This window comes from Dermochelys coriacea, chromosome 25 (assembly GCF_009764565.3).
Source record: "Dermochelys coriacea isolate rDerCor1 chromosome 25, rDerCor1.pri.v4, whole genome shotgun sequence".
NCBI classification, from domain to species: Eukaryota; Metazoa; Chordata; order Testudines; family Dermochelyidae; genus Dermochelys; species Dermochelys coriacea.
The window spans coordinates 3,918,034-3,936,915 of record NC_050092.1 but is presented as its reverse complement, the minus strand read 5'-3'; the positions used below and the strand labels follow the sequence as shown (position 1 = coordinate 3,936,915).

General features: G+C 54.1%; 1 long non-coding RNA gene across 1 annotated transcript; it reads right to left on the bottom strand.

Annotated features, from left to right (window-relative positions):
- Window positions 1–5,440: 5,440 nt before the first annotated feature.
- On the bottom strand, window positions 5,441–18,486 carry LOC122457492. Its single transcript, XR_006277046.1, has 3 exons — window positions 18,403–18,486; window positions 7,810–7,812; window positions 5,441–5,452 (listed from the first exon to the last, which is right to left on the bottom strand). It is a non-coding gene; the product is annotated as an uncharacterized LOC122457492 (long non-coding RNA).
- Between the last annotated feature and the right edge of the window lie 396 nt (window positions 18,487–18,882).

Genomic DNA, 18,882 nt, shown 5'->3' with positions numbered 1-18,882 from the left:
AGTCATGTCTAGTGGTTGGAGCAGGTAGCCAGGAACATGAGCCAAGGGTCAGAGCTGGAGTCGGAGGGCAGGTGCCAGAGCCGAAGGCAGCAGGCCGAATCAGAGCTAAGAGTCAGAACTGTGGGTCAGAGCCAAATTCAGGAATCGGAGCGAGGGTCAGAGCAGGTTACCTGGAGTGAGGCAAAGCTGGGCCAGCCAGGAGCAGGGCTTGGGAGTCAGTGGGCACTGGAGCTAGTGCAGTAAATGCTTCTGAGACTCTTCCCACCAGTCGGGGCAGTGTAGCCAATAGGCAGCCAGCTAGAGGCCAGCTGCGCCGTCAGGCTCCCGGGAGAGCAGCTCTGCTGCAGGCCCCCGATTCCTGAGGGGGAAGTCGCTGGGTCATTTGTCTCACCCCACGTGGTAGGGGAGGGTCATGGACACAAGCAACCTGCAAGAAATGGCCAGAGGCCGAATGCACAGTATGAAAGTCCTGGGTGTCTGCAGGGCCGGGCCAGACTGGGAACAAACGTGGCCCTGGGCTTCCAAGTTGTGCCCATGGAAAAGCTCTGACCCCCTTCAGGGCTGTGTGCCGTCCCCCCGGCTCTCCGAGCTCAGCTCCCCATGAGCTGGGCCAGATGCCCCGGGCTTGCCTGGGCTTCTGGTGATGGGGCTGGTCAATGACTTTTCAGTCAATATTACAGGACAGAAAATTGGGGTTTTTGATTCAATTTTGGCAGAAGGCTGTCAGCCGCCTGGGGGCAATCCCGACTTTTCATTGAAAACAACCCCCCGCATTTGGGGCTTCAGCTGGAAAATATTCTGGTGCGGATGGAAAGTTGACATTTTCCACACAACCCCCCCTGCATTTTCGGATCTGTTCCATTAGCCCCACTTTGGGGTCTCAGATTACACCCAGTTCTGCGAGGCTCCTTGACTGGGAAATGGGGAAGGGGTGGTGTCTCAGAAGCCCCCTCGCTCAGGGTGCCGTAAGGAGCTGTCCTGCACACTAGATCGGGCAAGATCCTCCTAACTGCCCCTCCCTCTCCTTTCTGACAGGCTCTGATGAAGCAGTGAAACAGTTAAATGTCAGTGTGGGCTGGATGGCCAGCCCCCAGGGAGATGAAGGGGCCGGTTCACACCTCTCCCAGCCACTGTTCCTTGTGTTGCTGCCTAGAGACTGAGTTTTGCTTTCAGATGAAAAGCTTAGATTCTGGAGAACATGGTGCTGTGAAAAGAGGGCTGGCACCCATTCCGAGGTGTGCCAGCTGACTGTGAGTCCCGATGCAGGTGAAGGAGGAGAGGGGAGAGCAGTGTAGCTGGACCATTGGTCTATGCCGGTGCCCGGAGTAGATAGATCATTGATCTGTGCTCCTATGACAGAGGCAGGGCACTGGATTAGCCTGAGCGTGGGTCTGCGCTCCGCACCCCTCTTTTACTAGGCCCTCCTGAGAGAGGAATGCAACAGACACTGTGAACGTAGCCTGGCTGGAAAGGGCAGGAGCAGCGGGGAAGGACTCCTTATTTGAGTCTTGCTCTGCCCCGACTTGCTGTACAAATCCCTTCCTCCCCTCTTGCCTCGATTTCTCCATGTCAAATGTAAAGCGCTTTGAGATCTAGGTATGGAATCTGCTCTGGCGTTCCCAAATTCTTTCCTGAAGATTTCTCTTTCTTTCCCCTCACCCATCTGACACTGGGGCACTTTGCCAGCCTCTCCTTTTAGCCAGAGAATGTCAGTAGCCCAGAATCTCTCCTTCCCCTGCCACACACCCCCTCCCAGTCCCTTTGTTGGAAATGGCCAGATGCTTTCTGCTGGGAAAGACCACAGAGAAATAATGAGCTGTGTGAGCCAGCGGAAAATTAAACTCGTGTTTGGCTGCTTGTTCCCTTAGCTGTGCTAATGACCCCACTCCCGGATGAATTGGTAACAGGTGGTGCTCCGAGCGGGCCACTGAGAGGCTGTCTCCCTGGAGAAAGGGTGAGCGGGAGAGTCATGGGCGGCAGTGCAGGGAAGACACCAGAGAATGCTGCATGTTACGGCTTGGAGAGGGGAGGGGCAAGACTTGGCGGGAGAAGAGGGAGAAAGGGGGGACAGTCCAGGCTATTGTGGGGAGCCTGCACCCTCCACCTGCCCTGGGCAGTGTGCCCTGGTGGGCACGGCCTAGAACTCAGGCACTCTGGTTTCAATTTGTTCCTCTGCTACAGACTGCCTGTTTGATCTTGAGCAAATCACCAAATTTCTCTGGGCCTCAGTTTCCTATCTTTAAATTGGGGGTGAGCCTTCCAGTTTAGACCACAAGCTCTGTGGGGCAAGGCCTGTCTCTCAGCACATGACCATACAACAGCTGGCTCAGCAGGGGAGGACTCCTGGTTCTATTCCTGCCTCTGCCCCTGACTTGCTGTACAAATCCCTTCCTCCCCTGTGCCTTGATTTCCCCATGTCAAATGTAAAGCGCTTTTAGATCTGGGGATGGAATCTGCTCTGGCAGGGTCAGGTATTGGTGGCAAGGTCGGAGGCCAGAAGCTGGAGCCAGGCAGGGCGGCTGAGATACTCTCCCCATCTCCTCTTCCTCTTGCTTGGGGCTTCGGGGCTGCAGCAGCTTCTCGGCTCCTTGTAACCCCCACAGAGACCTCAGTGAACAGCAACAGTGGGGGGCTGGGGCCCAGGAGCCTGGGTCAGTCTGTGCTGCTGCAGGGAGCCCCAGACCCTCCACCTTCCCTGGGCGGCGGGCCCCAGTGGGCAGGGACACGGGACAGGTGCTGCCTTCAGAGCTGGGCAGCTGGAGAGCGGCACTGCTAGCTGGGCACCCAGCTCTGAAGGCAGCGCCGCCACCAGCCGCAGCAGAGAAGTATCTGAGCCACGTGTGACCTTTGTGTTGGGAGGGGTGGCTCTGTGGGGGACGGAGGGCTAAGGCAAATTTTGGGTGGCTATAGGCCTCTTCCTCAGAGCCACCCCTGCTGCCTTCAGATTTGGGCATCCAGCCAGCAGCCGCCACCGCTCTCCACTCTGCCTTCAGAGCTGGGTGGCCAGAGACCAGATTTCATGACGCGTAACGTGATTTTCACGGCCATGAATTTGGTAGACCCCTTGTAATAAGATGTTAAGACTATAGTATCCATGATCTTTTCTGGAGGGGAGTCAGGGCTGGAGACAGGATGCCTGATTCTCAAAGGTGATAAGCCCCTGCAGCATCCATGGAGAAACCATGACTGAGTACAGAGACCGGAATGGGGTCATTAGCAAGGATTGAACCTGCGACACTCAGCACCAAAACCCCAGCGTTTGACTTCCTGAGCAGCTCTCTCAGCTGTGAGGGTGCTGGCATTGCTAGGGCAGGGAAGAGGGATACAAGCTCCCATGCTCTAACTATGTTGTATCAGCACCGCTGAAAATCAGGCCCACAGCTTCTACCACCCCCAGTGTGAACTGATTTATCAGTGAGAATCCTTCACCCTGTGGCGAAATCCTTCACCTTTCATCCAAGGATTTCAAGGAGCTTCCCATTCAGCCACTCCCATGGGACGGGTGAGCAGTATCATTCTCCCCATTTCACAGCTGGGGATGCTGAGACCCAGAGAGGCATCAGCCGGGCAGAGCCAGGAATGGAAACCAGAAGTTCCAGGTTACAGGAACGTGACTGAGGAAACCAGCTGGGTATGCAGCTAGATGCTATCGTGGCATTTGCTCAGGGACATGCTGCCAATCTTTTAACAAGGGGCTCCCACAAAAGCTTTCCCACAGAGCTGGTACCAAACCTAAACCCAGTGAGCCAGGAGGCATGTCTGAGGGGGGGACAAGGCCAGGCAGCCTCTTCCTTTGTTTTAAACAAAAGCACTTTCTCAGAGTCAGGAAGGAGGCAAAGCCATTTGGCAAACAAGGGGCTATTAAGAGCACTTAGCTGGAAGCGTTTGCACTGGGTTCCTGAGAAATGCACGGGATAGTGCAGCATGGAGCTCAGCCTGGGGGACTGGCACTGGGCAAAGGGCATCGCCCAAGATAAATGTGTACATACCGGCTTGTTGGGTGCACCCAGAAACGAACAGCATGCAGGAAAATCTCCCCTGTAGCTTTGCCTTAGGCTGGCAATCTGGCCTGCTTGTCACCATCAGCGATCCCTGCAGCGACCCAGCTGGACTGGGTTTCCTGTTCTAAGTATTCTCTTCATGGCTCCAGGATTCCCCTTCTCCACCCTCAGTGGGGTTTGCAGGCTGGGCTCTGGAGCGGGCTGGCAACGCATGCCATGTTGCACTGGGCAGGCTCTAGGTGGCAGCACAGGAACACACAAACCTGTGGCCCAGCTAAGGTGGGGCCTAGTTTTGGGAGCCAGGGCCCTGGTTTGAGGGGCTGGGCAAGTCAGAGATGAAGCCTTGCAGTGAAATACCATCCCCCGCCAGGCAGAGGAGCCACAGGCCTCTCGGGTGGGAATCCAGGGGCACCATGTGGGGCGTGCTGAGAGGGTTATATTTCAAGGTCAGAAGGACCTGCCTGATCATCTAGTCTGACCACAAAAAGAAAGGAGTACTTGGGCCCTTAGAGACTAACAAATTTATTAGAGCATAAGCTTTCGTGAGCTACAGCTCAATTCATGCATCCGATGAAGTGAGCTGTAGCTCACGAAAGCTTATGCTCTAATAAATTTGTTAGTCTCTAAGGTGCCACAAGTACTCCTTTTCTTTTTGCGAATACAGACTAACACGGCTGCTACTCTGAAACTAGTCTGACCACCTGGCACAGCACAGGCCAGGGAACTTTGCCCAGTGATTCCTGCAGGCGGCTCATATCTTACAGCTGAGCTATAGCAGATCCTTTAGCAAGACACCCAGTGCTTCTGATGACCTGCATCCCCCACCGCTAACCTGCGGGATTTCCCAGTGGAAATGTGCCCATCTCCTATAGACAGGTGAATCACATGCCAGGAGCCACGGCTTGTGCAGCATGGGGCCGGTGGCTGTTTGGCTGGAGAATTCCACCATGATCCAATTCATTTCACAGCTCCGGTCTGGCAATAGGGAGCATGGGAAAATTCCGATCAGGCCTCAGACGACAGGCTTCTGCGCAGTCCCAGTGCGTGCCCAGAGCTGCGCCGGTTTAATGGAAGGGATAGTGCAGTTAAACGGCTACAGCATTGTCTGTGGGCCAAGTCAGACAAAACAAGTGATCTTTTGCCCAAGGTATGTGCACAGTAATGTCTTCCTCTCAGAGGCTCCCTCTCCCCTGATCAGTCCTGGAAGGTACAGCCCAGGAGATACAGACCCATAGGAGTGGGTCCCGCTTGACTTCTGGGTTTGGAGCTGGTGCAATGAGCAGGTGCTTTTCTGGAGCACAAGCCTCCTTTCTTCCCCTCGCCACCACCTCCCCGGGCAGTGAACATCACCTTACAATGTTTGTCTGTTGTGCGAGTGTTTCCTATTGATGGATGCTTTACTTGTGGAGCTAAGTGGCAGACTTTGAGCTTAAGGGTATAATTTACTCCAGCTTTACTGTTTTGCTGCCGATGTGTTGCAGCAAATACAATGAACGCAGTCCATCCATTATCTACTGCTTCCCGTATATGCCTGATGAACATAAGAACGGCCATACTAGGTTAGATCAATGGTCCATCCAGCCCAGTCTCCTGTTTTCTGACAGTGGCCAGTGCCAGGTGCCCCAGAGGGAATGAACAGAACAGGGAATCATCAAGTGATCTATCCCCTGACGCCCATTCCCAGCTTCTGGCAAACAGAGGCTAGTGAACCATCCCTGCCCATCCTGACTAATCATCATTGATGGGCCTGTCCTCCACAAACTCATCTAGTTCCTTTTTGAGCACTGTTATATTCTTGGCCCTCGCAACATCCTCTCGCAAAGAGTTCCACAGGTTGACTGTGCACTGTGTGAAGATATACTTCCTTTTGTTTGTTTTAAACCTGCTGCCTATTACTTTCATTTGGTGGCCCCTAGTTCTTGTGTTATGAGAAGGAGAAAATAACACTTCCTTGTTTCCTTTCTCCACACCACTCATGGTTTTATAGACCTCGATCCTATCCCCCCTCAGGTGTCTCTTTTCCAAGCTGAAAAGTCCCCGTTTTAGTAATCTCTCCTCATACAGAAGCTGTTCCAGACCATTTTCCATATCATTGTTGTTGCCCTTTTCTGTACCTTTTCCAATTCCAATGTATCTTTTTTGAGATGGGACGACAACATCTTCACGCAGTGTGCATGATGTGGGCGTATCATGGATATATATAGAGGCAGTATGATATTGTCTGTCTTATTATCTATCCCTTTCCTCATGATTCCCAACATTCTGTTCACTTTTTTGACTACACATTGAGTGGATGCTTTCAGAAAAATAGCCACAATGACTCCAAGATCTCTTTCGTGAGTGGTGACAGCTAAGATAGACCCCATCAGCAAGTTAGCAGATGACACTAAGCTGTGGGGAAAGGTAGATATGCTGGAGGGTAGGGATGGGGTCCAGAGTGACCTAGACAAATTGGAGGATTGGGCCAAAAGAAATCTGATGAGGTTCAACAAGGACAAGTGCAAAGTCCTGCACTTAGGACGGAAGAATCCCATGTACTGCTACAGGTTGGGGATCGACTAGCTAAGCAGCAGTTCTGCAGAAAAGGACCTGGGGATTACAGTGGACGAGAAGCTGGATATGAGTCAGCAGTATGCCCTTGTTGCCAAGAAGGCCAATGGCAAATTGGGCTGTAGTAGTAGGAGCATTGCCAGCAGATTGAGGGAAGTGTTTATTCCCCTCTATTTGACACTGGTGAGGCCACACCTGGAGTATTGCATGCAGTTTTGGGCCCCCCACTACAGAAAGGATGTGGACAAATTGGAGAGAGTCCAGCGGAGGGCAACAAAAATTATTAGGGGGCTGGGGCACATAACTTATGAGGAGAGGCTGAGGGAACTGGGCTTATTTAGTCTGCAGAAGAGAAGAGTGAGGGGGGATTTGATAGCAGCCTTCAACTAGCTGAAGGGGGGTTCCAAAGAGGAGGAGCTCAGCTGTTCTCAGTGGTGGCAGATGACAGAACAAGGAGCAATGGTCTCAAGTTGCAGTGGGGGAGGTCTAGGTTGGCTATTAGGAAAACCTTTTTCACTAGGAGGGTGGTGAAGTACTGGAATGGGTTACCTAGGGAGGTGGTGGAATCTCCATCCTTAGAGGTTTTTAAGACCCGGCTTGACAAGCCCTGGCTGGGATGATTTAGTTGGAGTTGGTCCTGCTTTGAGCAGGGGGTTGGACTAGATGACCTCCTGAGGTCCCTTCCAACCCTGATATTCTATGATTCTATGATTTTATATGCATAGTTGAGATGCTAAAGAGGAGGTCTCTGTACAGAGGAGAACCACAAAGGACCCAGTACCTTTAACCAAAATGCTGAATCCAGGTGACCCAATATTCTCTTGCATTAGCCACGCACTGATCAGGACGTCTGCGCCTCCTGGAGCTAGCCTTTTCCCACCACTGCTTATGTGACCAGGAGGCACTAGGGACTGAGGACCCTTGGAATGCACCAGCTTTGATGTTTGTTCATTGAGGGGTGACCCAAGGTGTTAACAAACTGCTGGAATAAACAGCCAGCCAGCTACTCCCGGGGACAGCCAGGGGCTGGAAGATTCTGCTTTGAGTAAAGCCCTAGCTATGGAGCAGTTTCATCAATGGGCAGCTCATTTGCATGCTGGTCCCCCCACCCCCTTACTGCTTGGCATGAGCCCACTTCCTCCCGTGCTGCCCCGACTCCACCTCAGCCTTTCTCTCCAGCTGCCCAGAGCCACCCCGTGCTCTGCCCAGAGAGTCACCTCCAGCTTTTCAGAGGGCTCGATTGCCCAGGGCCGGGCACAGCCTGAGCGCCAGGGCCTCCCAAAGCCCTTCGGATGCCACTTGCTCTGGGCAGTCCCAGCTTTACCTGCTGCAGCCCGTGGCCCGCCGTCCTCTGGGGCTCGGGCGGCCTGCAGGGGGCAGCAGGGGGCTGCAGCTGGGGGAGGCTCTTGGAGGCCGAGGGCTGATCTCGGAGGACACTGAGTTTGAAAATGGTCCTAGTGATCGCGGCCGAAAGCGGCGCCCACAGGACGTCACCTTTATCCCATATACCAGGCGCTGAGTAATAGACACAGGAACAAATACGTCGGCTCGCAGGCTCCCCGATGCTGCCTTGGTTCAGAGCGCAGGCCCCGCCTGGCACCCGTGTCCCCTCCTGCCCCCAGCCACCCCGGGGAACTCCTTGTGCTGGCCCCTGAAAGACCCGTGACTTGCATGAGCCCGCTGCTTTGGCAGGTGTTGGCCTCTCTCTCTGCCAGGCCGGCGCCACAGAGCTCTCCATGGGCAGTACATGGGGCGCAGAGGTGGCCTGCACAATCCCGGGGATCCTCATCCCTGGCATCTGGGCAGGTCGACCCGCAGAGTTAGAGCCACATTTCACGGTGCCCACAGAGCACAGCAGATGCCCAGACACCCTCCTTGTTCGGAGCAGGCACCAGCTGCGGCCCAAAGCTCCTTAGCACCTTCCTCTGCGTCAGGGCAGGCGCCTGACTTGTGCCTTGACTCTGACCTAGGACTGAGGGGGGAGTTCGGTCTCCAAGCCCTTGGCCTTTCTGCCAAGCCCCCCTCCTCAGCGAGAACTCAGATTCACTGCCCCCGCGGCTGCCAGCTGGTGAAAGGGGGGCCATTCCCCATCCCTGCCCTACCCACCCCCAAATCGGGCAGCTGGCAGCGTCACACAGCACCCAGCCCGTGCCCAGCTTCGGCTCTGCTTTCCGAGCGCAGAGCCGCACAGTAAGAAATTCCAAGGTGCGTTTCCTCAGAGCTGTGGCTAAAAATAAAAAGGCTTCCTGCAAAATATTTTGCCTTTATTTTTTCTGCCTACCATGCACTCTCCTGTGCCTCCTGCCTGCACACACCCAGCTCAGGTGCCCTGAGACCAATCCTCTGCTAGCTCTGCACAGGTACGGCACACCAGTGCCCGCTCATTAGCCTCCCTGTCTGTCCGCAAGGGCCTGTCTGGGCCTGCCTCAGATGCAGCAGCTTTGCCTAGGCTACCTCCAGGCACCTGTCTGTTCCTGTTCCTGGGTCGGCACGGCTCTGCTGGGGGACCCGGCTGCCCCCATGCCCAGTCTGGAAGTGCCCCTCAGGCCTGGCCCCGTGGAAGGTGGGGGGCTTTCCCATGCCATGGAAGGCTCCCAAGCATTTTCTGCCCCAACGTTCTGATCTGGCCTGCAGGGCTGTTGGCACCAAGGAGTCCAAGCTCTGTTCATTGCTGAGATGGGGAATCTGATGTGGGGGTCACTCCCAGCCCCTTCCTTGGCTGCAGGAATACAGGCTAGGATGTAGATACCCTGTGTGGTGTCACTAGGGCTAGTGCCAGCAGACTCCCCTTGTGCCAGCCTAGCTGTCTTTTGTCACTGCCAAGGGGCATTGACAGGGATTGCCAGGGGAAGGTGGATCCAGCTCCCAGGGGCTAGAGCTGTTTTGCACCCAGGGTTTCAGCTGGGACCCCTCTCTTGGCCACTCAGCTGCCCCCTTCCCCCTTCCCTCCCTCATCGCCGCTGGGTGTTGGCTGGCCCTCCTGGACTGGCACCCATGCCAGGACCCGAGCATGACTGGGGCGAAGTCTGCACCCCCCTCCACCTCTCCAAGGTTGCTTGTTAAAAAGTACCCGGCTAGATAAATAGCTGTCTCGCTTTTATGGGTGCAGCAGCCGGGGCCGATGGGAGAGATGGCCCAGGAGACCTTGCTCTACCGGGGGAGGGCTGAGCCCGTCTGTTTAATGACCCGCAGCCGGTGCCAGCTCTCTAATCCGTGCAGCGTTCCAGTACAAACTGTACCAGTGATTATATAAACCAACTTGCCTCTGTTTATTTAATTCCCTTTTATTTATTTACTGTCCAGCCAATTGAAGCCAGGGGAGTGGCTGGGAGGTGGGGCTCATCCCCTCTCTGCTCCGGAGCTCTCCCCCTTCTCAGGGCTTTTCCAAGAAGCGCTTCCAGACCAGCCTTGAAAGCAAAGTTCAGGCCAGATCATTCCCCCTCCAGCCCCAGCCTCGTAGTGGAGGGTCAGAGCATCTCCTGATTGCAACATTTCCTCTGGCGGGAAAAAGCTCAGGGCTGGTCAAGGAGGAATGACCACACACCCGCCCCATGCAGCTGTGCGCGTCCTGTGTGCAGCCTCGGCCAAGACCCGGCTGTGGCTCTGATCAGACGGGGAGAACTGATGTTCACTGAGTCAAGAGCAGCCAGAACAACAATGGAGAAAGGAAACTTGGATGTGACAAGAGCTCGGCTGATTCCTCTGGTGCTCTGAGTGATTCGGGATTTCCTCTTGCGTCTAACCCCTGCACCCTGTAGTGCATAGTGCACACATACACACATGTGTACGCTTTACACCATGCACACAAGTTCTTTACATGTGTACACACAAGCAGGCATCTCTGCGTCACCACCGGCAAATGAAGGATGATGGGGGACACCAGCCTCAACGGTTGCATCTCAGGGACAAGGGCGGGCTTGCCTAGGGGCAGAACTGGAAGGCTGAGCTGGGCTCTGATCCTGACCTGCTGAGTCTCTGCCTGGTCCTGGACAAGTGGATTCGCCTCCTGTGCCTCAGTTTCCCCATCTTACAATGTGGGAATAGGGCCATTGGCCTGCAATGCTGTGGTGAGGTTTTACTGATGAATATTTAGAAGGCGCTTTGATCCCCTCTCAGGGCCGGAGCTGTGGGAGTGCCACAGGTTCCCCAGTTTAGTGATTCCTGCTCTGACCCTGTGAACCAGGCACATCTGACCAAAATCTGAAAACCAGGCTTTTGGGGGGAGGGAAAAACAAAAAAATGGCATGTTAGAGGCATGAGTGACAGATGGGGCAGCCCGCTTGCTGCCATTAAGCCATGCCCCTAATCTAAGCTTGCTTGGGCCTTTGAGCACAATCCTTGGTGAGCCAATGCAGGCTGAGGATGGGTCGGTCAGGGGTAGGTATGGCCCCCGGCGCTAGGTGCTGCACCAACAGTCCTTGCCCCAAAGAGCTTACCATCCACGTAGACCCAACCCTGGGTGGGGGTAGGGGGAGGACACCCCAGCAGGGTGATCAGGGTGAGGGCAGCAAATGGCATAAGAGTGCCCTGAATATTTTGGGTGCATTAAGGTAGGAGAGGATCAGCTAAGTGTAAGAAAAGGAAGGGAGACAGGACAGGGGCTGGAGTGAGGCTGAGTGAGGGTGCAGTCACCTGCATCGCCCCCCCCCCAGCATCTGTTGGTATGTTATCCCTGTTCCACTGAGGGCAAACTGAGGCACAGAGCAACTCAGAGACTTGCTCAAGGTCATACAGGGAGTCTTGTGAGCCCAGGGTAGTGCCCTACCGGCAGGCTTCTGAGGGAGAGAGAGAAACCCCCCGGGACCAGAGCGCTTGTCACGGGATGTCCCTTGGCAGCTTTGGCAAGACTCAGCCAGGCCAAGGCTGGGTTCGGGGTTCAGGTTTGAGGCTGAGAGTCAATTGGAAGTAGGGTGGGGATGGAACCCCAGTTTTCACAGTTCAATAGAGTTAAAGCCAGCAGGCACCAGGAGGTCATCCAGTCCGACCTGTCCAGCCCGGGCCCATCAATTTCACCCACTTGCCCCTGGCCTGAGCCCGATAACTTGTGCTTGGCTAAAGCATCTTCCAGATAAGCCTCCAGCCTCGAGTTTAAATGCTCAACGCAGGGTTCAGTGTGATTTCATTTCAGCCCCAGCCCTAGCTCTTACCCAGACCAGCCCCCCGAAGCTCCCAACTAACCCCCTCCCCGACTTGCTAAGGCAAGCTGCCTCCACCCTTCCCCCCGTTATGTAAACTCACTATTACAGTAAATCAAAGGGGTAAATGTCTTGCCTGAATTAACTAACTGACTTCCTGTGGTTACCATTCACCTTCAGCGTTTGTTTATAAACTCCTGCCTTTTTCCTCCCGCCTGAATGTGGTTTCTTAACACATTGTACGTGTTCGTTTGACATTAACCACATTGGGGCAGCAAAGTTATCAGGGGAGTTTAGTGGCATGGCCGGGGGAGGAAACCAACCAGTGTCAGTGTGACAGGGACGGTTCTTTTCTCCTGCCCAAATTTGCTCAGCACAAGGGACAGATGTAGGATTGTCAGCAACGTGGACCTGGCTCCCTGATTCACATGCTGCAGCAGCTCCGGCCCCAGCATGAGCTGGAGCTGTCTGGGGGCTGCTCTAACTTACACCAGTCAGCAGTGCTCCCTAACAGACCATAGGCCAGCTGGGAGCTGATGGAGCAGAGCTGTACTTTGTCACTCCCCCTTCTGTCACATCATACACCCCTCCAGAAAGGAAGCGTTGCCTACTGGGTTAGAGCACGACTCTGGGACTCAGTTCAACTCCTTGGTTTGCCACAAACTCCACTGTGGACTTGGGATGGGTCCCTGAGGGTCTCTCTACACTGCAGTGTAAGCCCAGAGGTGGTAGAACTCAAGTTATCAGACCCTGGGTTTGTTGACTTAGGGCTTAAGCATCTACACTTATTTGCAGGGGTGCTGGAACTAGAGGTGCCAGGGGCACTGCCGCACCCCCTGGCTCAAAGTGGTTTCCATCATACACAGGGTTTCCAGTTTGGTTCAGTGGCTCTCAGCACCCCCACTCTACAAATTGTTCTAGCGAGTGCCCCTGTTTATTTGCAACCCCAGATTAGGAGTTGTTGAACCCTAGGTCCCCACCTGGGCTCCGGCCTCTAACACGGCATTATGCAGGCCTGATTCCAACCTCCCATATCCCAGACGTCTTAGCACCCTCTCAAAATGTGGCCACGTTAGCCCTTGGCTCGCGGCGCAGTGTGGGAAAACCTGACTGTCCAGAGGACAAAGAAAGTCGGCCCGTGGAGCGTGACAGACTCCCGGAGCTGGAGTCCAGAGGGGCTGCTTCTACAGCTGCAAAGCAACAGGGCTTGAACCCTGGGTCCTGGCTTGACTTAGGCGCAGACCCTCCACCCCCCGTGGGGTCCTGGGACCCTGGCTCTGAGCCCTGGGTTAGCACGATTTGTGCTAGACAAAAGCCTGGTTTCAAACCCTGGCTTTATACTGCAGTTTAGACATACCCTTAGAGCCAGATATTTAGGCACCTCTCATTGATTTCAGTAGGTGTTAGACACCTAAATACCTTTACAAATCAGCCCCCCTGTGCTTCTGGTCCCCATCTTCCCAGTGGGGATAGTAGCACTGACCTGCCTCACAAGGGGTAATACATTCAAGGTGGTGAGGCACTCAGATACTCTGGCGCTGGGAGCCATATAGGAACTGTATAGGGACTATTCACTGATGGGGGGCAGCTGACCCACTTGGGACAGTCATGTTGCTTATTACCCTTCTGCAAAGTGCTCAGATACTCAGGTTATGTAAGAACCTTCCTAGAGGAGACCAGGAGAGTTTTCCCATCCTGGGGGGATTCCCTTTGGGTAATCAGGGACAGGGAGGAGAATCTGGCCCTGTATCTCTGCACGGTACAAGAATGAAGTGGATGGAGCTGGCACACGGGATGTTTTATCTTTCTCCTCCTCCTAGTGCCAGTAGGATGTGCTGCCAGCCCTGCGGACTTAAGTCCTCTCCAGAATGGACCCACGGTGGGAGTGGCCCCAACATCGCCCCTCAACACTGACCTCTAGGCTGGGCTCTCTCCAGAGCCCTTTGCTCGTTAGCCCCTGTGCTGAAGCTGTCCCCAGCTGGGGTGGTTTGTATAAAGTGGATCCCTGCCCATGAGAAATGGGACTGCGATACTCCAGGGGTTTCACAGAGGGACCCCAAACATCCACCACATCTAACCCATCTCTCAACGCGCCCCTTGTTGGACAGCTGGCCTGCTGGGGCAAGGACTCGCCATTGCTTCCTATGGCATCAGACCCAGCAATCATATCGTCTCCCCACCTGGCCAGGTCCATGGAGCAGGACAGATTGTCCCTCCACACAAGCTGATTCCTCTTTGCTAAAGAGCTATGCTGAGACAGCGCCCTCAGCCCCATCCCTTGCTAAGGTTTTCCATTCAGAGCGATGCTTCCCACCCACTCCCCACCTCTCTAACTTAATACTGGCCTTAAATCCTCAAGTCTGGTCACAAGCCAGCAGAGTTAGAAGGGACTTGGCCAAGTTCTTGTCCTGTGTCTCTGAGGGGAATAGGACCTTGCCCTTGGAAGAACCCTGGTCTGGCTCATACATTTCCTAGTGAACTTCTTTTATATTCCACAGACAAATAAGAAAAACTTTTCTGAAACCAGTCCAGGTTCTAGGAGACTGCAATGTACTTTACACATTGCCAAACCCAAGCATGAATAAAGTATGGAGACTCATAGGGAAGGCCGTTTGTAAATTGGACGCTGCTAATATAGCAAACAAATGTGTTGTCTTCAGCGATGGATATTCTTCGCTGCATGATAACCTTAACTCTGACCCACAGATTGTTGGGAGGGTAGATTTGGAATCATTTTTGTTTTTTTGATGTCAGCATTTACATTGAAAAGGACACAGTTCAATGGCAAATGTTACTGTATTTAGCAACTGACAGCAGGTATTTTTGGTAAAAAACATTTTTACTCTTTCTTGAGAATAATGTCATATATATAATCTAATGGGGAGGGTTATAGCACTGGGGTCCAGTGGCTTAGCCAGGTGACTGGCTCCCACCAGAGGTCAATCAGGCTTCCACCAAAAATTTCCTATGGGGCCTTTGGCAACTGATTTAAATTCTTGGTTCCTCATTCATTCCCTCTGGAGAATGGAGCTGTGTGGGGGGAGTTGTCTCATCAGATCCTGGGCAGTCCTTACACTTTTGAAAAGTGGTCCAGGCTAGCTCAGAAGCCAAGAGCAATGGTATTCCCTGCGACTAGATTTCTGACCCATCAGCTTCTCAAAGACACACTTTTGTGGTGAATTCTCCATCACTGACCATTTAAAAATCCAGATTGGATGTTTCTCTAAAAGATCTGCCCTAGGAGTGATCTGGGGGCAGGTCTCCGGCCTGTGTGCTACAGACACTATAGACCCTTCTGGCCCTGGAGTCTGGGGCTCTGTGTGGAGGGTGGCCCAGCGTGCCAGGTGCTAGGCTGAGAATTGGAAGCTCTGTTCCTTCTTCTGCCTTGGACTGACTTTGAACAAGTCCTGTCAGCCCAGGTCTGAGAATGTTTTCAAGATCACAGGGAGCTCAGGACCAAAATACATTTCAGACTCTGTGCCTCAGTTCCCCATCTACAGAAGGGGGATCCCAGCCCTGCCCTCCTGGTTTGTAGGATAAATATAGCGAGGTGCACAGGGCCGATGACAATGGGAGCCAGGTAGGTACCTTAGACGCATTTTTCAGTTTTGTACCTGCCCTTCCCTGAGATGCCAAAAATCTACCCGTGTTTCAGATACTGCAGTGACTCACCCAGAGAGCCAGTGATGAGCTGGCAAGAGAGCCCAGATGTCCTGCCCAGGTCCATCTCTACCAGCCAATACTTCACCTTACCCGCCTGTTGCTCCCTACGTTTGGCCATGCCTGTTCCTCGGAGTAACCAATTGTCCCTTCCATTAGTAATCTCCTAATCCCACCTCTTTCTGTGCCCGCTGGCTCAAGATGGCGGGAAGTGGTGTGGTGCTGGAATGGTTTAGCAGGGCATGTCGGGTGAAGGAGCTGTGATTTATGGGCCTTTTCACCAAGTCCCGCTGGGATCGCTAACCTCTTCTAACACTGCCTGGCACAGATGCCCTGCCGTGGCATGAGACACCCTGCTCATGAGGCTGGCTGGTTTGGTTCCCTCCTTGCCACTCCAAGCTGGCCCGCCTGGGGCTGGCAGGTAGCAGGACAGATGGCAGCTTGCACTTGGAATTGGGTAGCTCCATTTGTGCTGCCAAAGTGCCTGTTTTTGCCAGTGGCACAAAGTCCTTAATTCCTGCCAGAGCATCTGCGCTTTGTCCTCGAAGCTATTTGTGTATCACCTGCTGGGTGCTGATCTGTCCAACTTCTTTCGCTGGCTCGGTTTGTACCCGAGAGGACTGTGCCATGTGCCGCCCTTTGAAACCCAATCCTGGGGATCCATCGCCCATACCACCTGCAGTGGATCAGGAGCAAAATACCCACCAACCTCCTCTTCTGCAGACAAGGAGCTTAGCCTGGGGCAGAGCGCACTGGGTTCCATAACGCACTGGGAGCTTGTCTCTCTCCCATCACCCTTGTTGTCTCTAAGGCAGTGTTGCCTACCATGAGTTAGAGCATCGGACCAGAGTCAAGAATTCTATGCGCTGTTCCTGGCTCTGCCGCTGACTCACTCTCTGACCTTGGGTAAGTCACTGCATTGCTCTGTGCCTCAGTTTCCCCCTCTGTTGAATTCTTCTAACACAAACCTCCCTTGTTGGCGGCGGGGTTGGGGATTGTAATGAAGTTTAAGGAAGTCCTGTTTGTAAAATGCTTTGACATTCTTAGAATGAACAACTCTATCAAGGGAGAGAGTTTGAATGTGATAGATAGATAGATAGATAGATAGATAGATAGATGGGGTGGATGGGGATAGGTAGATAGATAGATATTGTCGGGGCAAAGGAGCTGTTCCCATTTGTCTCTTGCTCTGCGCCCACCTCTCTTTGCAGCTATTGGGTGCTCTGTGCATGGCGGCCAGACAACCAAAAGAGCTAGTCAGGGTGATAAATCAGCCATTTGTGACACAGCAAATCATTTCACTGAAGGAACAGACTTGACTCCTGCATTGTCTTCTGAGAAGCTGCAGAAGGGTGCGGGTCAGGCATGCCCTTTCGCACTCTGTCCTCTCCAACCCCGGTTTACAATACAAAGCCCAGTGCCAGCTTTGTGCCAAATGTGTGTGGGTTTGTGAAAAGGCCCCGTGGCAAGCGTGTGCAGAGGGGACGGAGCTGGGTCTTGTGCAACCATGGTGCAAAATGCCAAAGCAATCTGAAGCAATGGTCCCAGACCAACTGGCATTTTGGGGGCAGCTGAGTACCACAGGGAGTGCGCAGGCTCTGACACAATGAGGTGGAGGCTGTGTGTGGCAGATGGGAAAAGAGGGGCTGAAAGGAGCAATTTGGACAGGATGTGTGACTCAGCTCATCACCTCTGTTCTCGTCTAAGGTCCAGGATCTTGCTAATGTCCTCAGATTATTCCCTAATCTCCTTCCAAATGGGATTAAGAGAGACAGGACTGAATGAGCAATGAGATGCTCATGGGCACAATCCAGCTGCTTCTCAATAGACTGGGATCAAACCTGGTTAAGGTCATAAGGGTCAATGAGTTTTCCCCCATATGGTCCTTCCCCAAACCAGTTGGGGTGAATTTGCCAAAATTTGGCAGCTTCTGCTCAGGGGAGGCCCCGCGATGGAACAGCAGGGGGCTGCGGGGTGAGACAGAGAGGCATCCACAGGGCTGTGGCAGGAGAGGAGCCCAGGACTGGAAAAGCTGGGCTCCTGCAGGTCGGGGCTGGGGAACATTGGCAGCGCTGAAGGGTGCCCAGATCTGGAGAAGCAGGGGAGCATTGGGTCAGGATTGAGACTCATCAGCAGAGCAATGTGGGGGAGCCCAGGACAGCAATAGCAGAGGGGCTGCAGGTCAGGACTGAGGGGCATTGGTAGAATTGAGGGGGGACACAGGGGGCTGCAGGTCAGGACTGAGAAGCATCAGATGAGCTGTGGGTGGAGGAGCCCAGGACTAAGATAGCGTGGGGGTGGCTGTGGGTCAGGGTGGAGGGCACCAGTTGTGGAGTAGCTTCTACTGCACCGGCTCCCTGCCCCTCTCTAGGCAGAGCTGTCTGTCAGTCCTGTGCCCAGGTTCCCGAAGCAGAGCTCTCCCTCGGCACAAGCAGCAGGGCGCTGACGCAGAGGAATGGCTCAGAGGTTGCATCAGGAATACGCTGGGCTGGTGTCAACAACCCCCAGTTTCTCCCTGGCATTAGCATTGGCTGTGCAGGGAACGGAGCTCTCTGCTGCGCGGCGACCCTTCTGTGCGGACCTACCCCTTCGGCGTCCAGCCAGGGCCTTTCCCAGCTGCTCGCCCCACTTTCCGGCCACGGCAGCCCCTTGGGCCTTTCGTTTCTCAGTCTGCTTCATCACAACTATAGCAGCAGACGTGTGTCTTAGTACCAAGCAGGCAGTGATGCCTCAACCCCGGTCATAGAAGAAGGGATGGGGGGGGATATGGGCCCCCATAGATCCCCACAAACCTTGCATGCTCACCACTCAGTGACCTGCACGGATGTTATTCTGTGTGGTACTGCAGCACCTCCCTCGGGTCCAGCTGGGATCCGGACCCCATTGTGCTGGGTGCTGTACGGAGACATGGCAAAATGGTCCCTGCCCCACAGAGTTTACAATCTAAATAGACTATGCATGGAAAGGGAACCAGAGGTCACACAGGAGGTCAATGGCAAAGTCAGGAATAGACTCCACTTTGCCGGAGTCCCAGGCCACTGCTCCATCCACTAGACAGCGGTTCTCAAACTTTAGCATCCTGGGGACCCCCATTTTGATTTAAAATTTTTCGCGGACCCCTGAGCCAGCTTCTAATTTTCAGGCCATGCCCCCAGGCCAGTCCCCACTCCCTCCCCTTCCCCCAAAGCCCCACCCCACCTCTTCCTGCCCCCACTCCACCCCTGCCCCTCCTCTTCCCTGCCTCTTTCCACCCCCTCCTCCAAGCACGTCCTGTTCCTGCTCATCCCACTCCCAGCCCCGGACATGGCTCGCAGACCCCTAGAGCCGGACATGACTTGCGGACCCCCTGGAGTACTCTCGTGGACCCCCAGGGGTCCATGGACTCCAGTTTGAGAACTGCTGCACTAGACAACACTGCCCCTTGCAGAGGCAGGGGCGATTGACCACCTGGAAAAATTCTCAGTAGATTGGGGATTTGTGCCACCTAAAATGTGCCTGTCAGCCATCCTTTCCCTGTCATGACAGGATAAGGAGAA